Source organism: Aquarana catesbeiana, linkage group LG02 (genome assembly GCF_042186555.1).
Source record: "Aquarana catesbeiana isolate 2022-GZ linkage group LG02, ASM4218655v1, whole genome shotgun sequence".
In the NCBI taxonomy this organism is placed as follows: domain Eukaryota; kingdom Metazoa; phylum Chordata; class Amphibia; order Anura; family Ranidae; genus Aquarana; species Aquarana catesbeiana.
Genome location: NC_133325.1, coordinates 352,798,017 through 352,822,848, shown reverse-complemented (window position 1 = coordinate 352,822,848; position 24,832 = coordinate 352,798,017). Strand labels below are relative to the sequence as shown.

The 24,832-nt window shown below is 42.6% G+C and overlaps 1 protein-coding gene across 2 annotated transcripts in view; it reads right to left on the bottom strand.

Annotated features, from left to right (window-relative positions):
* The window catches only part of LOC141127991 (uncharacterized), a 185,155-nt gene that overhangs the window by 33,711 nt on the left and 126,612 nt on the right, over positions 1-24,832 (bottom strand). For both annotated transcript variants that reach the window (XM_073614991.1, XM_073614992.1), the window contains 2 exons: positions 10,535-10,711; positions 747-815 (listed from right to left, as the gene is read on the bottom strand). The gene's annotated coding sequence lies outside the window, so the exon portion shown is untranslated. The remainder of the gene's footprint in view (positions 1-746; positions 816-10,534; positions 10,712-24,832) is intronic.

The window sequence follows — 24,832 nt, the reverse complement described above, 5'->3', positions numbered from 1 at the left end:
AGACATCCCCAAAAAGACTTGCACCTGTAATTGCAGTGAAAAGGTGGTAATACAAAGTATTGACTCGGGGGGCTTTATGCAATTGCATGCCACACTTTTCACATATTTATTTGTAAAAATTTTGAAAATCAGTTATCATTTTCCTTCCACTTCACTATTGTGTGCCACTTTGTGTTGGTCTATCACATAAAATCCCAATAAAATACATTTACGTTTTTGGTTGTAACATGATAAAATGTGGAAAAATTTCATGGGGTATGAATACTTTTTCAAGACACTGTACATGTAAAGGTACAACTTTTTATCCATTTTCTATGGGGGAGGAGAATTTTCCTGGTAACCACTCTCACCAAGACAGAATATGAAGCGAAATCCTAAATTTAAGAGTTGTCATGAAAGTAGTGAGGTAAATTCCCCCAATGGAAACAAAATGTTTTGGGCGACAGATGTCGAAGACGGGAACTCCCCTCACTTGGTGGAGATTTCCTCTCATTTCCTGTTCTGTCTCCAAGATAGGAAATTAGGAGAAATCGCCCCAGGAGGATGAGGACAGCAAAAAATAACCCGACAGAGGTTATAACTCTTTACTACTGTACCCAAAACAATAAGGTTTTGGCTAAAGCTACAGTTTTAAAAATTGAAAAAGCAACCTTGAATTTACACTGGAATGAGAACTCTCGCTTCACCACATGAAAGCATTAGGTGCCTGAGCGCCCAAGGGGGGTCAATCATCTGTTTCCTCATACCTGAAATACCAGGTATTTCACCTTGCTTCCCAGGGCCAGTAGAGTGGCAGTTATAAGTAGCTCCATGGCCTGCAAATAAAAAAAAAAAACACCTGTTTAGAGTGTACCTGTGGCATGGCTCCATGTTGTTAAACTGCTTCCTGTCCTGCTTATCAGGCATTGTCAGTTGCCTGCATGTACTGTATTTTCGCTATCTTTGAAAAAGTTCTCAAAGAGCCTGCATTAGTGAGACCCTCTGTAAAACACAATGCTATCTCTTAAAGTTAGCCAGTGAATTTAGTGGATGATTTCAATGACCAATGGGAAGGCGCTGGTAGTCACAGTTATAGAACACTCTGGGGCTTCATGTATCTCGGACACAATACAAAGACCTGGATGCTTATGCAGGTGCCTGGAAGTGAAGGAAAGTATGTACAATGAATGTAGGTGAACCAGAATAGGGACCAGATTAACACCAAGGAAGAAACCCACAGGTTTTCTTGAGGACAGTAAAAGTTCACTTTCATATTTTTTCCAATATTTCTAGTCTGTGTTCAGAACTTTTGCAAATATATCTTGCACTGAAAGCAGAAGGAAAAGATCAGCAAGTGACATGCCAGAACATCTTGGTTGTGCCTTGCGACTCAATTGTCACCTTTCTGCTCTAGTTTTAAAGTTTGAGATTCCTTTGAAAACTTAAACTAAAATTTCTGTTCAGGATAAAAAAAGACAAATAGATGTAGGAAAAGCAATAGACTTTCAGTGTGCATGGGATGTGTGTCTTTTATTTAAAATTTCATGTGTACAATAGGCTCATTGAAATGCTACATCTTGTTTCTCTATGTGTTCTAATGGATTCTGGGCCACCATAAAGGAACTTCCATAAATCAGTTGTTCTACTCACATATATAAACCATGAGCTTGTAAAACTAAGGAATGGAAATGTTCTGATGAAAACTGTCTTTTGCAATACAGGTAGCATAACAGCTTATTAAAAATGAATAACTACCACCCATACACAGCCACTGGAGAGCATTTTAAAGTCTGAACACACATATAGTATATCAATAATTCTGTAAATAGCTTTAAGATCATTTACTTTGTAAAACAGGTCTGATGTTCATATTTACAACAACAGCTGGAGATAAATTCTTGACCTCTTTAAAGATGAGTGGGATACAGCTCCCCTATCTGTTGTCAGCTGCTGAATGAATATGAAGTCTCTTTAGATACAGGCATAGTAATATTGATGTTTCCTTAAAGAATATTCTCTCTAAAGATGCTTCTTATGAAATAATATAAATAAAAAAGCTTTGCACAACAATCTTCAGCAAGTATACTATAATTATGAAGAGTATTACACGATTTACACTTATAATGAAGATAGCCTATTAAAAAGTCACCACCTGAAAACTCTATTTAAAGCCTAATCATTAGCATTGTTAATGATGATGCCCCAAATGTTACAGTACCATTTATATGAAACTGCAGTGATCCAGCTGGTGAACTCCAAGAAATGCAGTTCTTATTTAAAAACAACAGAATGACCTGAATATGTGGTCATTTCTATCTCCTCCCAAAACAAAAACACATTTTGTGTCCTGACCAACAGCATGTGCACCTCTGATTTAGAAAAAAAAAAAAAAAAAGGTTAACAATACAACAAGTATAGGCTCCATTCACACTAGCGCATTTTTTGATGCATTTTGCATTTTGCAGAAATGCATGGGAATTTTTTAACATGGGTTCCTATGGAACATGTTCACATCAATGCTTTTTTGTATCTCTGCGTTTTTGGAAAGGGTCGGGGACTTTTTTTCATGCAAAAAGCAGCGTTTTGCATGTAATGGATTTCAATGGACAAGCATCAAAAACGCAAGTGCACCGTTTTTGCAGCGTTTTTGCAGCGTTTTTGGTGCGTTTTTGGTGCGTTTTTGCCGGTTTTTTTTTTTTTTTGTAATTTTTTTTTAAGACTGTAAAAAAAATGAAAAAAAAAAAAAAAAAACTGCATGAGAATGCATGAAAAAAAAAAAAAAAAACGCAAAACGCAAATCGCGGCAAAAATGCGGCAAAAACGCCGCAAAAACGCTACAAAAACGCTGCTCAAAAACGTGCCAAGCATGAAAAAAAAACCTCCAAAAACGCTCAAAAGCAACATGCATAGGTGTGAATCGAGCCTAATTCACAACTATGTATTTTTAGTGCTTTTTGCATTTTGCCGATGTGCACTACACAACATGTTCCATAGGAAACCATGTCAAAATGAATGACAGATTGCAAAAGATAGTAGGACAAACCCCCCAAAAATTCTTCAAAAATATTAATAGTAAAAAGGTCAGTTAGGAGCATGTAGGCCATTTACAAAATAATCTAGAGTGGGTGACTGGGGACAAAGAAAAGGCAAATGTATTAAATATTTTCTTCAGCTCTGTGTATACAAAGCAGCATGGGGGAGCTCATGTCTATATTGGGAGTGGTGGTGACACAGCCCCAAATGATCCACAATGGCTCAAAAGTGATATGGTACAGAAATATTTAGAATAAAGTAAAATAATTACAGAATAAAGGTGAATAAAGCACCTGGAACAGATGGCATCCACCCATGGATCCTAAAAGAATTGAGCTCTGTCATTTCAAGGCCACTGTTTCTAATATTTAGGGATCTGTTAATGACTGGAATGGTACCACTGGATTGGCGTAGGGCCAGTGTGGTGCCCATATTTGAAAAGGGATCAAAGTCTTTACCGAGTAACTATAAACCTGTTAGTTTAACTTCTATAGTTCTTGCCGTAAAAAAATATTTTAAGCAACAGACAGCATGGATTCATGAAAGACAGAAGTTGTCAAACAAATCTGATTTCTTTTTGAGGTGGTAAGTGAAACCTTGGATAGAGGGGGGCTGTGGACGTGGTATACTTGGATTTTGCAAAAGCGTTTGACTCAGTTCTCCACTCATGGCTAGTGTGTAAGGTAAAGTCTACATGCTTGGAAAGATCAATTTGTAAATAGATAGAAAACTGGCTAAAATACAGAATTCAGAGAGTAGTGGTTAATGATTCTTATTCTAATCGGTCTAAGGTCATCAGTGGTGTACCCCAAGGTTCAGTGTTGAGACCCTTACTTTTTAATACCTTTATAAATTACATAGGGTCTGGGATTAAAAGTACCATTTCAGTGTTTGCAGATCACACTAAGCTATGGAGTGGAATAACGTCCTTACAGGATGTCTCCAACTTACAAGCAAAGCTCAATGCTCTGTTTAATTGGGCAATTATGTGGCAGATACTCCAGAGAAAGAGATATAATTTTGCCCCTGTACAAATCGTTAGTAAGACCTCATCTGGAATAGGCAGTTCAGTTTTGGGCACTAGTGGATATCATGGAACTGGAGGAACATGCAGAGAAGGGCAACCAAACTGATAAGAGTCAAGGAGGAACTCAGCTGTGAGGAAAGATTGGAGGAACTGAATTTATTCTCTCTTAAGAAGAGGAGATTAAGGGGAATATGATCAACATGAACTAATACATAAATGGTAAATATAGTGAACTTGGTGTTGAGTTATTCACTTTAAGGTCATCACAGAGGACAAGGGGGCACTCTTCATGTCTAGAGGAAAAATGATTTCATCTCCAAACATGGAAAGGTTTCTTCACAGTAATGCCCCGTACACACGGTCCGACGGAAAATGTGTGATAGGACCTTTTTGTCGGAAATTCCGAACGTGTGTAGGCTCCATCACACATTTTCCATCGGATTTTCCGACACGCAAAGTTTGAGAGCAGGATATAAAATTTTCCGACAACAAAATCCGTTGTTGGAAATTCCGATCGTGTGTACACAAATCCGACGCACAAAGTGCCACGCATGCTCAGAATAAATAAAGAGATGAAAGCTATTGGCCACTGCCCCGTTTATAGTCCCGACGTACGTGTTTTACGTCACCGCGTTTAGAACGATCGGATTTTCCGACAACTTTGTGTGACCGTGTGTATGCAAGACAAGTTTGAGCCAACATCCGTCGGAAAAAATCCTAGGATTTTGTTGTCGGAATGTCCAAACAAAGTCCGACCGTGTGTACAGGGCATAAGAGCTGTGAAAATGTGGAGTACACTCCCTCCAGAGGTGGTTCTGGCCAGCTCAGTAGATTGCTTTAAAAAAGGCCTGGATTCTTTCCTTAATGTAAATAATATAACTGGGTACTGACATTTATAGGTAAAGTTGATCCAGAGAAAATACGATTGCCTCTCACGGGATCAGTTAGTAATTTTTCTCCTGTTGTAGCAAATTGGATCATGCTTTACTGGGGTTTTTTGCCTTCTTCTGGATCAACTGTGGGTGATGGATTGTGTATATGGGATTGTATGATTTTTTTTTTTTTTTTTTTTTTTTTATTGGTTGAACTAGATGTGTCTTTTTTCAACCTGACTATGTAACTATGTAACTATATTCTTCCTAATGTCAGTCTTTTCAGTTTTTCCTTAAGTGCTAATTAATCCAACAAAAATATTTCTTAAGCCGGCCATGGATGGATCAAATTTCAATTCATGTATGGGCAGAGTTGTTGTACAAAAATCGATCTACTGATCGACTTCTGTACAACCACCCTGTTGGATTTGTGCCGCTCCACCAATGCCGCATGCTCTTTAGCTTGCAGCGCTGATCACTGTATTCTGTATTCAGACTCCTCACTGTCAGAATATAAAGGCTCAGCGGGAGGATGTGGATGGATGGGGGAATCAAGTAATTTTTTTTTATTCAACCAGCTGGTTGAAAAAAAAAAAAAAAAAAAAAAAAGAATATTCTATGGGCTGCTTTACCAGCAAATAGTGTAGACACTGGTACTGACTTTATCATATGCTTATGTGAAGGTATTTGGATATTTTTAGGTAGCACGAGTAAAAAGACAAAATAACAACACCAATTTTGATGCAGTAGCTAGCTTTTCTTCTGTTGCTAGGTGTGCTAAGTCTGGTCAGCTTCATTTAGCACACTTTCTTTGTGCCCAGCTTGTCCTTGCCCCACCTCAGCCCAGGTCTGCACTGGTAAAGGAGCAGTATAGTAATGAGCTGGCCTCTCTGTCACTTTGCTTTCCCCTCCTATCACCACGCTTCTTGCCAGCATATGAGCTGATTAGCGCCTTGTATTTTGTATTGCTATTTCTTCTCAGACTCCATCCGTGTTGTACCGGAATTGCAAGAGGCTGATATCAGAACAAATTCAAGTACTTACACAGCTTGCATTTAAAATTACATTTAGTGATGTACCGATGACTACAGAGCTGCATGAATATGTAACAAGGGATAATTGCTAAAGCTTAGTGTATCAACTATATACTGCAATAATCTCATATATATAAGTATATATATATATTTGTAAGCATAAAACAGGCATGTATCTGTAATCCAATCCAGTTAATATGGTAGCAGCAAAAAGGCTTGATACCTGATAACAGCACAGGTGTATGAAACACTGCTGCAGTTTAATTTAGATTACCAAATTATTGATGCAGTCCTGTATTCATTAATTCCTATTCAATGATACTTTGGGGTCAAGCTGATAGTATGCCATAATTTCTTCATCGTCACCTTGCAAGTTTGTAGCAGTCATCCTCATTACAAACACATTCATTTGTGTCTTTTTATCTGCCTAGAGTTCAGCTTTAAAGTGTATACGTTAAAAGTATATGCATTTTGAATTGTATTCCCATTCACACAACATTGATAAGCATTAAAGAGAATCTTTTGTGGGAAAAGGGGCAAATAAAATAAAATGAGTATAGCATATACAACTGCTACACAAGTCATATTATAATTGAATATTAACCACTTTCAGCCTGGACAACTTCTGACATTTCTCCCATACATATAAAAATCTGCATTTTTTTTTTTTGGCAAAAAATTATTTAGAACCCCAAAACATTATATATATGTTTTTAAGCAGAGGCCCTGGAGAAAAAAATGGTTGGTGTTGCTATTTTTTATGTTGCATGATATTTGCGCAGCGGTATACAAAAAAAATACATTTAAGTGAATTTTAGTGAACACAAACATATAACACCCATTTTTTTTGTAAACCATAAAAGATGATGTTATGCCGAGTAAATGGATATCCAACATGTCATGCTTTAACGGTGCCAAACTATGGTACATAAAAATAAGAGAAAAGATGATCCACAACTCCTTGTTTGCTCCTTAAAATCTTCAAAATTGATTGATTCTCCATAAAAGTCACAGACAGCAGATGTAAACGCATTTCAGCCTTGCAGGCCTTGTTAACGACCTAAAGCATAGGTACATAAAAATATCCCTAGCCCACACTTTAAAAGGCTTTACAGGTTATAAGGGAGTTCTGGGGCTAGAATTATTGCTCTAGTGTGGGACTCTTGTGTGCGTTCACATTTGTGTGTTAGAATGGGGGAATGGAGGCACTTTAAATTTATTTTTATTTTATTATTTGTTTTATTGAAAACATTTTTACAGTGTACTTTAAATGTTTTTGTTTATTGAACTTTATTGCTATCAAAAACATCCCTTGTGATAGCAAGGGCTGTGACAGGTCTACTTTTTGGAGAAATCTGGGGTCTTTTAGACACCATGTCTCTCCTCTGGCCTCCAAAGCATCTGATCAAACCGAGATTGTTTGATCAGATGCTGTACAAGCTAGCAATGGCTTGTAAACAACAATGCGAAACCGGAATAGACTAAATCCTTGTCGCTTCCGTTTTCTTACATCACAGAGGGGGGGGGGGGGGGTATGGATGTGCCTTCCTCCTCTCCCAGTGCTTCATCAATCCAAGTGGCTGCAGTACTAGGTTCCCCGATCGCTCGGGGCATCCCAGTAAAGATGATAGGAGGCCTTGGGGGGCCCTTCTGCCGCCTGTTAAAGTGATCCAGCAGCTGTACAGCCACTAAGATCAGTATTACTTTGTAGGAAATTACCAGCAGAAAAAATTATATCTTGACCATTGCTGCAGCGATGACCGAGATATCACCCTTCCTGTCCGAGGACATAAACTGTATATACGTACAGTGGATAGGAAGTGGTCAAAAATTACCTTCCCTTTTCAATTTGCAGCAGTGTCATTTTAAAGTGGCTACCCAGAGGCGTTCTGTATACGTGGTGCACAGAACACCACAGAAGTGTCTTTTCCTACTTGTGTGATTGGCTCACAGATTTTCTCAGAAGTCTGCACTAAAGCCTTGTACACACGATCGGATTTTCCGCAGACTTGTCTTGCATACAAACTGCACACAATTGTCCGCCAACAAACACGAACATAGTGACGTACTAGACTTACTACAAGATGATAAAGAGGAAGTTCAATTGTCATGTGCCACCCTTTCAGCTCCTTCTGCTAATTTCATTTTAGTAAAAGTTTGGTGAGTGTTGATTCGTGCTTTTCAGCCATGCCATGTTGTATTAATTTCTTGATTCCGTAATTACCATTATTGTAATATGCTGTGAACGTCCTCATGCAAACTGTAAGCTTTTTTTGCTCCTTTTTGTCCTTCATGAATATTTTCCTTCACTAACCTCCCCAGCATGCTATCCTGGGCCCATACACACCTAGCCTAGTAACTTAACAATGTATTTTGCCAGCTACATTTTTGTGCTTACCCTAAACACCCCCTAAAATGTGTCCAAATGTTATTGTTGTCCTCAAATTCAGGCAGAGTGCAAGAGGCCATTTTTTTGGGGCACAAACTCATTTGGAACCCCCCCCCAAAATGCTAAGTCATACGATACAAATACTCTATATGCTGCCTTTGTAAAACCCATACACACTACACCTCTTTTGTGGTCATATTTATGGATGAATTCACCAAAGCATGTAGTGCAATGGCCTGCCTGATTTGCCCTTTCCTATGAGGAACCTCACCCCAGAGCAGAGAATCTTTCATTACAAGCTCTTTCGTGCCAGAAGGGTGGTTGAAAACGCCTATGACATCCTCTCCAGTTGCTTCAAGCTGTTTTTAACACCTATTAACCTGGCACAATATAAAATAAACCATGTTGTATTGTGCTGTTGTATCCTCCACAATTTTTTTACGGAGGAATGCTAGCAGCTACCTTGCCTCAGTGCCAACTAATGCGGACCCTGCAGTGTCAGGCCCAGCTGAAGAGGCTGCAGCTCGTCCATCGGTGGGCGTGATGACAGCTCTCGAAACTGGCCGTGCTGGGTTGCCCTCCCAAAATACCCGAGATATCCAGCAAAAATACATGGATTATTTTGTGGGTGGAAGCACTTGGCAGCAAACTGTAGCTGATCCAGAATATTATTTTCATTTGATCATAAAATCCTATTTCATACTGTTGCCTACTGTTGTCTGTGTTTCTTATTTGTATAATAGGTTCTCAAATGGCCTTTAATTTGTCCATTTTATACAACAGTGCAAACGTACCTTATTTGCTACATGAGGTGACAATCTCTTCTTCAGATAACTATTATATTGTGCTGTGGGTCTGCTACACACACACAATGTTTTTGTTCTTAATGTATCTAATGCATTAAGTTTGAAAACATTATGCCTTTTCAACTCCTTTCATTTCTTTGAGTCCATAAAATTGCCTGAGTTGTCCACATTTTAGAGCACATTGTCACTGTAACTACGCAAACTTAACAAATACACTGGTATTGAGCACTGAAATAATAAGCCACTGGATATCGTCACATCCACAGGAACCCTCTCTTTATAGACCGCAACAGACCGCAACAGGATGGTGTATCAGTGTGAAAAACATAAAATGCTCCACATAGCATAAAATCTTCACATTTATTGAGTAAAAGCAAGCAAAATGTGCACTTACAAACAGCAGATAAAAATCGATCAAAAGAGAAAGCCGGCCGGCTCCAAAACAGCCCGTAACCCCCGGGACTGGGTGAATGGTGGTGTCGTCAGGACGTAGCTCCTCCTCCCTACGTCGTTTCGTCACTACAGGACACCGCCATTCATCCAGTCCCGGGGGTTACGGATCCCGTGACCACGTCCTGTAGTGACGAAACAACGTAGGGAGGAGGAGCTACGTCCTGAGGACACCGCCATTTATCGAGCTTTTACTCAATAAATGTGAAGATTTTATGCTATGTGGAGCATTTTATGTTTTTCACGCTGATACACCATCCTGTTGCGGTCTGTTGCGGTCTATGGAGAGGGTTCCTGTGGATGTGACGATATCCAGTGCCTGTCTCTAGGATCCCGGGCTGGGGTTACAGCCATTTGCCTAGTGAGGTCCCCTGTAATTAAGGGACCAACACCCTCTGGTAAGCAGCAGTATTGTTGCCCCATTCACTCCAGCAAGAGTTTTTTCACCTGTCACTTGGGGATACTGTTTTTGTTTTTTTTGTTTTTTTGTTTTTTAATATACTTTCAATATTTGGACTTCTTTTTTGAGATCACTACGTTTATAATCACTTTTTGTACAGTATGCACAGACTGTATGGACATTATTTGTGTCTCATAGGTTTGGTTTTCTGCACATTGAACATCACTTCTTTATAATTCATTTTTTATAAGGTTTTGAGGTATTCAATTTGTTGCCTCCGTCACAATATCAGCGCAACTTTTTTAATATTTTACCTACACTACTAGAATGTACACACTGCAACTACTATGTAATCTTGGCCCTGGTGACTGGGTCTACAAAACTCGGGTACCTAGCAACACTGCCAGCTCCTTCCGCCTCTTCCTTCTCCATGCTAATGTTAAGGCACTACATATTTTGCTAATGTGTGGAGTGGATGTTTGGTTTGGACATCTAAACACTTGACGTGTATACACATTTGAAGCCAGATTCATGTAATACTTACTTGCACAAAGAAGAGGCTCTCAAATAGTTTCTTCCACTTCTGGGTCTCTTTGGCACTCTGTTTGACTTGCGTCAGGGGATGTTGCATCAACAAGTGGAAGGTCTGTGCTGGGTCCAGGTGTCAGATCCCATGCTTCAATACCAACATCCTGGTTCAGCTGACCACACTCACTTTCCTCTAAAAAGAAACAATACACCATTCATTAAGCCATCCCAAGTCACATCTGTTTCTAGCATCCATTTTGCTGCATTTGTTGACCAACCTTGCACTTTGGACAATGTTTGCTCCTGACTAGTGGAATCCACCATGCTGCACTGTGGTTTTTTCCAAGAAAAATGCATCGAAAAGGGAAAGTGATGTCATTTTACAGAGGGCAAACACTGGACAATAGGGATGAGCAGGGTGTTCACCTGTTTGAAGAATAGCGAACAATTTGGGGTGTTCGTGGCAAATTCAAAAGCCGCGGAACACCCTTTAAAAGTCTATGGGAGAAACCAAAAGTGCTAATTTTAAAGGATTATATGCTTGGTATTGTCATAAAAAGTGTTTGGGGACCCGGGTCCTGCCCCGGGGGACATGTATCAATGCAAAAAAAAGTTTTAAAAACGGCCGTTTTTTTGGGAGCAGTGATTTTAATAATGCTTAAAGTGAACCAATAAAAGTGAAATATTCCTTTAAATTTCGTACCTGGGGGGTGTCTACAGTAGTAATGTAAAGTGGCGCATTTTTCCCGTGTTTAGAACAGTACCTGCACAAAAGGACATTTCTAAAGGAAAAAAGTCATTTAAAACTACTCAAGGCTATAATGAATTGTCGGGTCTCGGCCACGGGGAAGCTATTGGGAAGTCCCCGAAGGCGGCAGGGTCACCCAGGTATGTAAAAGCGTGGCCCCGCCCCCCTCATACGCCACGGGGAAGCCATTGGGAAGTCCCCGTGCATCAGAGGGGGGTGGGGTGACCCAGATACGTCACCGTTTGGCCCCGCCCTCAGTTATAAAAGAACTATCATCACGCTGAAGCGCCATAAGGCGGGTGCCTCCCATGGAGGCGGATCTTTTTTATTTTATTTTTTCCGGTCCATCGGCGGAGCAAGAGAAGATGATGAATGAACTTTGTGGGACATTTTTATTTTTTTATTTTTTAGTAAAGTACTTGTCCCAAGATGTGTCTTGTGGTTTTTTAACATTTTGACACTTTTTTTGTGAAATGGTAGGGGTACAATGTACCCGTTACCATTTCAAACGGGGGGCCGGCATCTGGGGGTCCGCTTGTTAAAGGGGGCATCCAGATTCCAATAAGGCCCCCACCCACAGACCCCCACAACCACCGGGCAAGGGTTGTGGGGATGGGGCCCTTGTCTACCCCAAAGCACCCTCCCCATGTTGAGGGCATGTGGCCTTGTACGGTTTAGGAGGAAAAATAACAAAGTGAATGCAGCGCTAATAATGATATTAAAAATAATTGTGATATCATAGTGATAATAGAAATATTTGAATAATCAATAAAAAGGTGATGAATACAGTATGTCAAATCTCCCCGATGTGAGCTGTCAATCAACAGCCAGGCAAATCTGATGGGGAGCTAGTCTCTTAGTTCTCCATCAGACTCCCTAATACAAAACTCCAGTCCTCAGCTATAGAGAGAGAGCACCGAAGAAGGAGTTTCAAACTTAAACCCATACTGTAGGCTCTGTGCTGCTTCTCGCACACACAGAAAGCCAGATGTATAAAAATGCCAGTACTAAGAAATGTTTCCCGGCTGCTAATCAGATTTAAACTTGCTTTGGGAGCTTGAATGCATTTGATGATGCGTAAAGTAGAGAAAGAAAAAGCTACATGGCGCTGGCTTCAGAAAGTATATTCCTACCTCCCTTCTACTTGTGCATGCTGTGGATTACAATTGAAGCCCAACAGAACTTTGGTGTGAAATGAATGAGCTAAATTGAGGCTGCACTAAAACATATAATTTTAAATGTCTTTTTAATTCATTTCAGCTCCACAGTGGCATGGCCACTGTGAGACAAAAATCCAAAATCATAAGGAACTTTGAGCTTTGCTTTAACTCACAGGAGTAAGTTGGACCACTGCAGAGAGACCACTGCTCACACACAGATAGCAAAGGTTCTTATGTTGCCACCTTTAGCTGAACTCCAACACAAACACACACACACTTTTTATAAAGTATGTCATATCTTCAAGCTCGTTGATTAATTTTAGCATTGCATCATTTGCTAGAATACATTGGTAACTCAATCTGATTTGCTTAAGGTTGACTGGTAGTCTGTTGGTGAAGAGGGGGCTGGAAATAAATTATACTACAGAGATAACCCAAATTATCTTTGCAGAGGAATAAAATTCATATAGTATGCACCCACTCTGATTAATTGATTCAAGTCTATTTAAGAAAAAACACGTTTTAGCCCCTGCTCACATCGGGGAGATTTGACATGCGATTTGACACAACAAATCACATGATAAATCAAAGCGTATTGCCTGTAACGGCACGTCCGAATCATAGCAAAGCTGACTTTGCGGCGCCGCACCAATTTTCAAAAGAAGTTCCTGCACTACTTTTGGCAACTTTGGGGGTGATTTCAATAGACATCTGTGCATGAACCCACACAGATGTCTTTCAAATGGCCCGCAAACTCGCAATGAAATGCGGGTTTGAAATTGCACAAGTTCAGCTGAACTTGCACAATTTCAAACCCGCCTCCAATGTGTATGTACCCTAAGGTGTTACCTGTGCAAGGTTCTAGGGCAGGGGTAGGCAGCCTGGGGCCCTCCAGCTGTTGCAAAACTAAAAGTCCCATCATGCCTCTGAGAGTAATTGTAACTGCCAGCCTTGCAATGCCTCATGGGAAATGTAGTTCTACGACAGCTGGAGGGCCCCAGGTTGCCTACCCCTGTTCTGCTTAATGATCTACAGTATGTAAAAAAAAAAAACTCACTTTGCAAATGTCTCAGCATTCACATGAAAATCAAAAATAATAACCATAATTTTTGTGTGTGAAATGTCACTTTCCATGGCCTTGCAAAGAGCAAAGATAACTAGCCATCAGTGCAGCCCCATCAGTACAGCATATCAGTGCAGCCACATCAGTGCAGCTTAAGTACCCAACATTGCTGCCTCATCAGTGGCCACCAGTGCAGCCTCATCAGTGGCCATCAGTGCAGCCTATTAGTGCCCTTCAGTGCAGCCTATTAGTGCCCATCAGTGCAGCATATCAGTGCCAATCGGTGCAGCATATCAGTGCTGCCTTATCATTGCAGCCCCAACTGTGCAGCTTATCGGTTCCACCTCATCAGTGGCCATCAGTTCCACCTCAGCAGTGGCTATCAGTGCAGCATATCAGTACCCATCAGTGCAGCCTATCAGTGGCCATCAGTGCAGCCTTATCAGTGACCATCATTGCAGCCTATCAGTGTCCATCAGTGCAGCCTATCAGTGTCCGTCAGTGCAGCCTATCGGTGCCCATCAGTGCAGCCTCATCAGTGCTTATCAGTGCCCATCAGTGCAGCCTATCATTGCCTATCAGTACAGCCTATCATTGCCCATCAGTGCAGCATATCAGTGCCCATCAGTGCAGCATATTAGTGCCCATAAGTGCAGCATATCATTGCCCATCAGTGCAGCCTATCATTGCCCATGAGTGCAGCCTATCATTGCCTATCAGTGCAGCATATCATTGTCCATCAGTGCAGCCTATCATTATCCATCAGTGCAGCGTATTATGATCCATCAGTGCAGCATGTCATTAACCATCAGTGCAGCGTATGATTGCCCATCAGTGCAGCATATCATTGCCAATCAGTGCAGCATATCAGTGCCGCCTTATCATTGCAGCCCCATCTGTGCAGCTTATTGGTTCCACCTCATCAGTGGCCATCAGTGCCGCCTCAGCAGTGGCTATCAGTGCAGCATATCAGTACCCATCAGTGCAACCTATCAGTGGCAATCAGTGCAGCCTTATCAGTGACCATCATTGTAGCCTATCAGTGTCCATGAGTGCAGCCTATCATTGCCTATCAGTGCAGCATATCATTGTCCATCAGTGCAGCATATTGTCCATCAGTGCAGCATGTCATTGCCCATCAGTGCAGCATATCATTGCCAATCAGTGCAGCATATCAGTGCTGCCTTATCATTGCAGCCCCATCTGTGCAGCTTATTGGTTCCACCTCATCAGTGGCCATCAGTGCCGCCTCAGCAGTGGCTATCAGTGCAGCATATCAGTACCCATCAGTGCAACCTATCAGTGGCAATCAGTGCAGCCTTATCAGTGACCATCATTGCAGCCTATCAGTGTCCATCATTGCAGCCTATCAGTGTCCGTCAGTGCAGCCTATCAGCGCCCATCAGTGCAGCCTCGTCAGTGCTTATCAGTGCCCATCAGTGCAGCCTCATCAGTGCTTATCTGTGCCCAATAGTGCAGCCTATCATTGCCCATCAGTGCAGCATATCAGTGCCCATAAGTGCAGCATATCAGTGTGCATCAATGCAGCCTATAACTGCCTATCAGTGCAGCATATCATTGCCCATGAGTGCAGCATATCATTGCCAATCAGTGCAGCATATCAGTGCTGCCTTATCATTGCAGCCCCATCTGTGCAGCTTATCGGTTCCGCCTCACCAGTGGCCATCAGTGCCACCTCAGCAGTGGCTATCAGTGCAGCCTATCAGTGGCCATCAGTGCAGCCTATCAGTGGCCATCAGTGCAGCCTTATCAGTGGCCATCTTTGTAGCCTATCAGTGTCCATGAGTGCAGCCTATCATTGCCTATCAGTGCAGCATATCATTGTCCATCAGTGCAGCATATTGTCCATCAGTGCAGCCTATCATTGCCCGTCAGTGCAGCGTATCATTGCCCATCAGTGCAGCGTATCATTGTCCATCAGTGTAGCATGTCATTGCCCATCAGTGCAGCGTATCATTGCCCATCAGCGCAGCATATCATTGCCAATCAGTGCAGCATATCAGTGCTGCCTTATCATTGCAGCCCCATCTGTGCAGCTTATTGGTTCCACCTCATCAGTGGCCATCAGTGCCGCCTCAGCAGTGGCTATCAGTGCAGCATATCAGTACCCATCAGTGCAACCTATCAGTGGCAATCAGTGCAGCCTTATCAGTGACCATCATTGCAGCCTATCAGTGTCCATCATTGCAGCCTATCAGTGTCTGTCAGTGCAGCCTATCAGCGCCCATCAGTGCAGCCTCATCAGTGCTTATCAGTGCCCATCAGTGCAGCCTCATCAGTGCTTATCATTGCCCATCAGTGCAGCATATCAGTGCCCATAAGTGCAGCATATCAGTGTGCATCAATGCAGCCTATAACTGCCTATCAGTGCAGCATATCATTGCCCATGAGTGCAGCCTATCATTGCCCATCAGTGCAGCATATCATTGCCCATCAGTGCAGCATATCAGTGCCAATAAGTGCAGTGTATCATTGCCCAGAATATGCAGTATATTATTGCCCATCAATGCAGCCTACCATTGCCAATCAATGCAGCCTACCATTGCCCATCAATGCAGTATATTATTGCCCATCAATGCAGCCTACCATTGCCCCTCAGTGCAGTATATTATTGCCCATAAATGCAGCCTATCATTGCCCATCAGTGCAGCCTATCATTACCCAAAAGTCCAGCAGGGAGGAATCAGGAGGATCTGGCTGCCGGATCGTGCAGAGTGGGGATCTCCTGCTGAGAAACATCTTGTATATGAATAGCCATGCTGTCAAACCAAGTCCCACCTCCTGGACCAACCACTGTAATAGACAGCACACTGGTCCAATGCCGGTCCAGGAGGTGGGACTTTGTTTGACTGCAAGGCTATTCATATACAAGATGGAGATCCCCGCTCTGCGTGATCTGTCCGCCAGATCTGACAGTTTCCTGGCTGGCCGCTTCTGGAAGAAGCGGTGCTGCCTTTTTTACAGGACATCAGAGCAGTCTGGGGGGCAGGGAGTCCCCCCTTCGGGCTGCTCTGATGGCCGCACCGCTTCTGCCAGAAGTAAAAAGCCAGGAAACTGTCAGCCTAGTCCGCCTCTGCTCCTCACTCGCACTCCACTAAATTCCACTCGACAAATGCGAGCAGGCGAGTGGAAATTTTGAGGGCTGGTTTAGGAGCTGCTGCTGTTAGAGGAGGTTCAACCTCCCTCAACCTCCCTCTCCTGAACGCGGAAGAATTGCGTTCAGTATAGGAACGCTTGACGCAGCCGACGGTCATAATAGGCTATGTGTACATGAAGCCTAACACTTAAGGCTTAGAACATTCAACCAATAAGGGAAATATGGGATCTCTGCACTGTGTACATGTTTATGAGCTACACATCAGTATGAGAGGTTAAGAAGTTGGGGGATTTTCTTGAAGAAATGCAAAAAAAAAAAAAAAAAAAAAAAAGGTAAACTGCATCATGTAAAAAACAGTAAAGCTCACACGTGTGCGACTTGTCATGCAACTTTGGACATCAAAGTCACATGACAAGTCACAGCGACTTTAAAAAGGTGCCTACCCTACTTTAGTGCGACTTTTGATGCAACTTTGGTCCATAGAATGTAAAGTTGGGTCTCATTAGACCAGAGCACCTTCCTCCATACATTTTGGGAGTCTCCCATATGCCTTTTCGCAAACTCAAAATGTGCATTTTTTTTTTTTTTTTTGCTGAAAGTAAAGGCTTTCTTCTGGCCACTCTGCCATAAAGACCAACACTATGGAGCGTACGGCTTATTGTTGTCCTATGTACAGATACTCCATTCTCTGCTGTGGAACTCTGCTCTGAACTCTGATCTCTGATTAATGCCCTCCTTGCCCGGTCCGTGAGTTTTGGTGTGGCCTTTTGGCAGGTTTGCTGTTGTGCCATGTTCTTTCCATTTGGTTATGATAGATTTGATGGTGCTCCTAGGGATCATCAAAGATTTGGATTTTTTTTATAACCTGTTTGGAGAGTTCCTTGGTCTTCATGGCAGTGTTTCGTTAGTGGTGCCTCTTGCTTAGGTGTTGCAGCCTCTGGGGCCTTTCAAATAAGGTGTGTATATGTAATGACAGATCATGTGACACTTAGATTGCACACAAAAGGGGTGAATACATACGCACATGCCAATTATCAGTTTTTTATTTTTGAAAAATAGTTTCATGCATATATTTTTCTAATTTTACTTCATCACATATAATTCAGATAAAAAAAACAGTGAACTGTAATGTACAGTGGCTGTAATGTAACAAAATAATGTAATCTGGCTGTAATGTAACAAAATGGGTAAAAAGCCAAGGAGGGTGAATACTTTTGCAAGGCACTGTATGTAAACTCACTGCAAAGTATATTCCCATGGGCAATACGTTTAAAAAGCTAAAAATAATACCTGTTGCTCACGGCCAAAGTTAAATGGCTATAAATAATAAAAAAGGGCTTTTAAAAAATATAAAAATGAAGGAACACTATCATTGTTTAACCACTTCAGCCCCGGAAGGATTTACCCCCTTCCTGACCAGAGCACTTTTTACAATTTGGCACTGCGTCGCTTTAACTGATGATTGCGCGGTCATGCAATGCTGTACCCAAATGAAATTTGCGTCCTTTTCTTCCCACAAATAGAGCTTTCTTTTGATGGTATTTGATCATCTCTGCGGTATTTATTTTTTGCGCTATAAATGGAAAAAGACCGAAAATTTTGAAAAAAATGATATTTTCTACTTTTTGTTATAAAAAAAATCCAATAAACTCAATTTTAGTCATACATTTAGGCCAAAATGTATTCGGCCACATGTCTTTGGTAAAAAAAATGTCAATAAGCGTATAGTTATTGGTTTGCGCAAAAGTTATAGCTAGGGTACATTTTGTGGAATTTACACAGCTTTTAGTTTATGACTGCCTATGTCATTTCTTGAGGTGCTAAAATGGCAGGGCAGTACAAACCCCCCCAAATGACCCCATTTTGGAAAGTAAACACCCCAAGGAAATTGCTGAGAGGCATGTTGAGCCCATTGAATATTATTTTTTTTTGTCCCAAGTGATTGAATAATGACAAAAAAAAAAAAATTACAAAAGGTTGTCACTAAATGATATATTGCTCACACAGGCCATGGGAATATGTGAAATTGCACCCCAAAATACATTCAGCTGCTTCTCCTGAGTATGGGGATACCACATGTGTGGGACTTTTTGGGAGCCTAGCTGCATACGGGGCCCCGAAAACCAATCACCGCCTTCAGGATTTCTAAGGGCGTAAATTTTTTATTTCACTCCTCACTACCTATCACAGTTTTGAAGGCCATAAAATGCCCAGATGGCACAAAACCCCCCCAAATGACCCCATTTTGGAAAGTAGACACCCCAAGCTATTTGCTGAGAGGCATGTTGAGTCCATGGAATATTTTATATTTTGACACAAGTTGCAGGAATGTGACAATTTTATTTTTTATTTTTTTGCACAAAGTTGTCACTAAATGATATATTGCTCACACAGGCCTTGGGCATATGTGGAATTGCACCCCAAAATACATTTAGCTGCTTCTCCTGAGTATGGGGATACCACATGTGTGGGACTTTTTGGGAGCCTAGCTGCATACGGGGCCCCGAAAACCAATCACCGCCTTCAGGATTTTCAAAACTTTGTGATAAAAAGCGAGGTCTGCAAAATACTCACTATACCTCTCAGCAAATATCTTGGGGTGTCTACTTTCCAAAATAGGGTCATTGGGGGGGGGGGGGGGTTGTGCCATCTGGGCATTCCATGGCCTCCGAAACTCTGATAGGCAGTGAAGAGTGAAATCAAAAATTTACGCCCTTAGAAAGCCTGAAGGCGGTGCTTGGTTTTCGGGGTCCCGTACGCGGCTAGGCTCCCAAAAAGTCTCACACATGTGGTATCCCCGTACTCAGGAGAAGCAATAGAATGTATTTTGGGGTGTAATTTCACATATTCCCATGGCATGTTTGAGCAATATATCATTTAGTGACAACTTTGTGCAAAAAAAAAAAAAAAAAAAAAATTTGTCTCTTTCCGGCAACTTGTGTCACAATATAAAATATTCCATGGACTCAACATGCCTCTCAGCAAATAGCTTGGGGTGTCTACTTTCCAAAATGGGGTCATTTGGGGGGGGGGTCTTGAACTGTCCTGGCATTTTATGCACAACATTTAGAAGCTTATGTCACACATCACCCACTCTTCTAACCACTTGAAGACAAAGCCCTTTCTGACACTTTTTGTTTACATGAAAAAATTATTTTTCTTTGCAAGAAAATTACTTTGAACCCCCAAACATTTTTTAAAGCAAATGCCCTACAGATTAAAATGGTGGGTGTTTCATTTTTTTTTTTCACACAGTATTTGCGCAGCGATTTTTCAAACGCATTTTTTGGGGAAAAAACACACTTTTTAAAATTTTAATGCACTAAAACACACTATATTGCCCAAATGTTTGATGAAATAAAAAAGATGATCTTAGGCCGACTACATGGATACCAAACATGACATGCTTTAAAACTGCGCACAAACGTGCAGTGGTAACAAAATAAATACATTTTTAAAAGCCTTTAAAAGCCTTTACAGGTTACCACTTTAGATTTACAGAGGAGGTCTACTGCTAAAATTAGTGCCCTTGATCTGACCTTCGCGGTGATACCTCACATGCATGGTGCAATTGCTGTTTACAGTTGATGCCAGACCGACGCTTGCGTTTGCCTTAGCGCGAGAGCAGGGGGGGGCAGGGGTGCTTTTTTTTTTCTTTATTATTTTTTTGCTTTTTTATCTTATTTTTAAACTGTTCCTTTCATTTTTTTTGTAATCATTTTTATTGTTATCTCAGGGAATGTAAATATCCCCTATGATAGCAATAGGTAGTGACAGGTACTCTTTTTTGAAAAAATTGGGGTCTATTAGACCCTAGATCTGCCCTCTGCCCTCAAAGCATCTGACCACAACAAGATCGGTGTGATAAAATGCTTCCCCAATTTCCCAATGGTGCTGTTTACATCCGGCGAAATCTACTGTAAGTCATGAAATGCTCGTAGCTTCTGGTTTCTTAGGCCATAGAGATGTTTGGAGCCACTCTGGTCTCTGATCAGCTCTATGGTCAGCTGGCTGAACCACCGGCTGCATTCTCAGGTTCCCTGTTGAGACAGGAGAGCCAGAGAAAAACACGGAAGACGGTGGGCAGTCTAGAGGCTAATTAGCCGCTAAGATTGCTTTTACATGAAAGCCGACCGCTGGCTGAAAAGAATAATACCAAGATGATACCTAAACCTGCAGGCATCATTCTGGCATAACCATTCAAAGTAGTGAATGGCGTACCTGAAGACAAAAAAAATGGTTAACAATAAAATACAGTAAACGGTAAAGTATAAAAAATTGCATACCTGAAAAGCAAACATGATAAAACATAATAACAATAAAACATTGCAGAATAGAATACAGTAAAAAAGAGCAGAACGATAGAGAGAGAATAGAGAGAGAGAGAACAATAAAACGACAACTACTGTGAAAGTGTGCCTAGTCTGTGCAATGCTGTACGCTAATACTCAACTAGTGTATGGTACCGTTCAAAACATTCACCAATGCAAAGACCAGGATTGTCAGGACAGGAGGGACAATATTAGCGGGTGTCACGCCTATATCCGCGCTTGCTGCAGACACAACATCTTTTTTAGGTAGGGGTACTCGGGAGGACATAAAGAAAATGCCTCTCATGCAGCTGACTGCATTTGGTTGGGGATGTGAATGGGGGAAGTACGGGTGCTGCAGAAGTGGTGGGTTCCCAATTAGGATTGGCGAATGCAGCAGGAAGAGCATTATGGGCACGACGGGCCTGTGTTTGTCTTCTTCTTGGTGGCAGCGGGACACTACTTGTGCTTGCCACCTCACCAGCTTGAACTGCACTTTTGGGACTCGCCATGTCACCAAGTGTTACTGCAGTGCTGGTTTGACTACGACCGAGACGTACTAGGCCGCTGGTGCTTGCCAGTTCACCAAAACGCTACCAAAAAAACTGTTAGCGATCACAGGGATCAGGCCTGACTCTGCGAACGCTGCAGTTATGTGTTTAGTGTTTTGTAAGTGACAGTGATCGATCGATACTGCACTTGGGTGGGATGGGCTGGGCCGGACGGAGGGGCAAAACGCAGGTGCTAGCGGGTATCTGGGCTGATCCCGCTAACACTGCATTTTTGGGAACCCTAAACTGCTGGGGACGCTAGTATAGATCTGATCGGATCAGATATTGATCCATTCAGATACTATACCACTAAGGGAGGTGTACGGTGCGTGCGTGGGTGTTAGCAGTACTGGCGCTAACCTGACGCTGCTTGGGGCTGGTGCTTGCCAGTTCACCAAAACGCTACCAAAAAAGCTGTTAGCGATCGCAGGGATCAGGCCTGACTCTGCGAATACTGCAGTTATGCGTTTAGTGTTTTGTAAGTGACAGTGATCGATCGATACTGCACTTGGGTGGGCTGGGCTGGGCTGGGCTGGGCCGGGCGGAGGGGCAAAACGCAGGTGCTAGCAGGTATCTGGGCTGACCCTGCTAACACTGCGTTTTTGGGAACCCTAAACTGCTGGGGACGCTAGTATAGATCTGATCGGATCAGATATTGATCCGTTCAGATACTATACCACTAAGGGAGGTGTACGGTGCATGCGTGGGTGTTAGCGGTACTGGCGCTAACCTGGCGCTGCCTTGGGCTGGTGCTTGCCAGTTCACCAAAATGCTACCAAAAAAAATGTTAGCGATCGCAGGGATCAGGGCTGACTCTGCGAACGCTGCAGTTATGCGTTTAGTGTTTTGTAAGTGACAGTGATCGATCGATACTGCACTTGGGTGGGCTGGGCTGGGCCGGGCGGAGGGGCAAAACGCAGGTGCTAGCAGGTATCTGGGCTGATCCCGCTAACACTGCGTTTTTGGGAACCCTAAACTGCTGGGGACGCTAGTATAGATCTGATCGGATCAGATATTGATCCGTTCAGATACTATACCACTAAGGGAGGCGTATGCTGCGTGCGTGGGTGTTAGCGGTACTGATGCTAATCTGACCCTTAACCCCTTGATTGCCCCCTAGTTAACCCTTTCACCACTGATCACCGTATAACCGTTATGGGTGACGCTGGTTAGTTCGTTTATTTTTTATAGTGTCAGGGCACCCGCCGATTATTACCGAAAAAAGGTTTAGCCCCCTGATCGCCCGGCGGGGGGCCACGAATGGATGGCCTCCCCCTCACCTCTGATCGCCGGGGGACAAGTGCCGACCGCCTCGGGCACTGGGGGGGTCCGATCGGACTGTCTGCCCGTGCCATTCTGCAGACTTACATCGTCGTGAGGCGGTCGGCAAGTGGTTAAATGTTACAAAGAATATAACAGAATATGTAAAAAGAAAATCAAAGACTCAAAAATTCAAAACGAATGACGGATTGCAAAAGATAGTATGACAAACCCCCAAAAATTCTTCAAATATATTAATAGTAAAAAGGTCAGGTCTGAGCATGTAGGCCCTTTACAAAATAATCTAGAGTGGGTGACTGGGGACAAAGAGAAGGAAAATTGAATAAATACTTTCTTCTTCTCTGTGTATAAAAAGCAGCATGGGGGAGCTCATGTCCATAATGGGGGTGGTGGTAACACAGCCCCAAATGATCCACAATGGCTCAAAAGTGATATGGTCCAGAAATATTTAGACTGAATAAAGGTGAATAAAGCACCTGGACCAGATGGCATCCACCCATGGATCCTAAAAGAATTGAGCTCTGTCATTTCAAGGCCGCTGTTTCTAATATTTAGGGACCTGTTAACCAATTGCCGCCCGCCATATAGCAAAATGACGGCGGCAAAATGGTTTTAATATCCTGACCGGACGTCATATGTCGTGATCAGGATATTAAGGCGCGCATCGCGGCAATCGTTGTTGCGGTGTGTCAGTCTGACACACCGCAACTCCAATCTAGGTAAAGAGTCTCTGACGGAGACTCTTTACCACGTGATCAGCCGTGTCCAATCACGGCTGATCACTATGTAAATAGGAAGAGCCGGTGATCGGCTTTTCCTCACTCGCGTCTGACAGACATGAGTAGAGGAGAGCCGATCGGCTGCTCTCCTGACAGGGGGGGTCTGTGCTGATTGTTTATCAGCACAGCCCCCCCTCGGATCCCACCCAGGACCACCAGGGAAGCCACCCAGGACTACCAGGATGGCCACCACACTGGACCACCAGGTATGCCCCCTAGACCCCCAGGGAAATACCAATCTATGCCCAGGCAGCTGCCAATCAGTGCCCACTCCAATGCCTACCACTGCCAGTGCCACCAGGGATGCCTATCAGTGCCTAATATCAGTGCCGCATATCAGTGCCCATCAGTGCCACGTATCAGTGCCCATCAGTGCCGCCTATCAGTGCCCATCAGTGCCCAGCAGTGCCGCCTATCAGTGCTCATCAGTGCCACCTATCAGTGGCACCCTATCAGTGCCCATCAGTGCCCATCAGTGTCACCTATCAGTGCCCATCAGTGCCAACCAGTGCCACCCATGAGTGCCCATCAGTGCCGCCTATCAATGCCCATCAGTGCTGCATATCAGTGCCACCCATCAGTGCCGCATATCAGTGCCCATCGTCAGTGCCCGTCAGTGCCCGCTCATTGGTGCCACCTCATCGGTGCTGCCGTATCAGTGCCTGTCAGTGCCGCCTTATCAGTGCCCATCAGTGAAAGAGATAACTTACTTATTTACAATTTTTTTTAACAGAAACAAAAGCAAAACTTTTATTTTTTTCAAAATTTTCTTTTATTTGTTTAGCAAAAAATAAAAACCGCAGAGGTGATCAAATACCACCAAAAGAATGCTCTATTTGTGGGAACAAAATGATAAAAAATTATTTTGGGTACAGTGATGGATAACCGTGCAATTTTCATTCAAACTGCGACAGCACTGAAAGCTTAAAATTGGTCTGGGTAAGTGCCCTGTATTGAAGTGGTTAATGACTGGAATGGTACCACTGGATTGGCGTAGGGCCAATGTGGTGCCCATATTTAAAAAGGGATCACAGTCTTTACCGAGTAACTATAGACCTGTTAGTTTACCTTCTATAGTCGGAAAGATATTGGAGAGTTCTTGCTGGAAAAAAATATTTTAAGCAACAGACAGCATGGATTCCTGAAAGACAGAAGTTGTCAAACAAACCTGATTTCTTTTTATGAGGAGGTAAGTAAAACCTTGGACAGAGGGGTGGCTGTGGACATGGTATACTAGTATTTTGCAAAAGTGTTTAACACAGTTCCCTACACATGGCTCATGTGTAAGGTAAAGTCTATAGGCT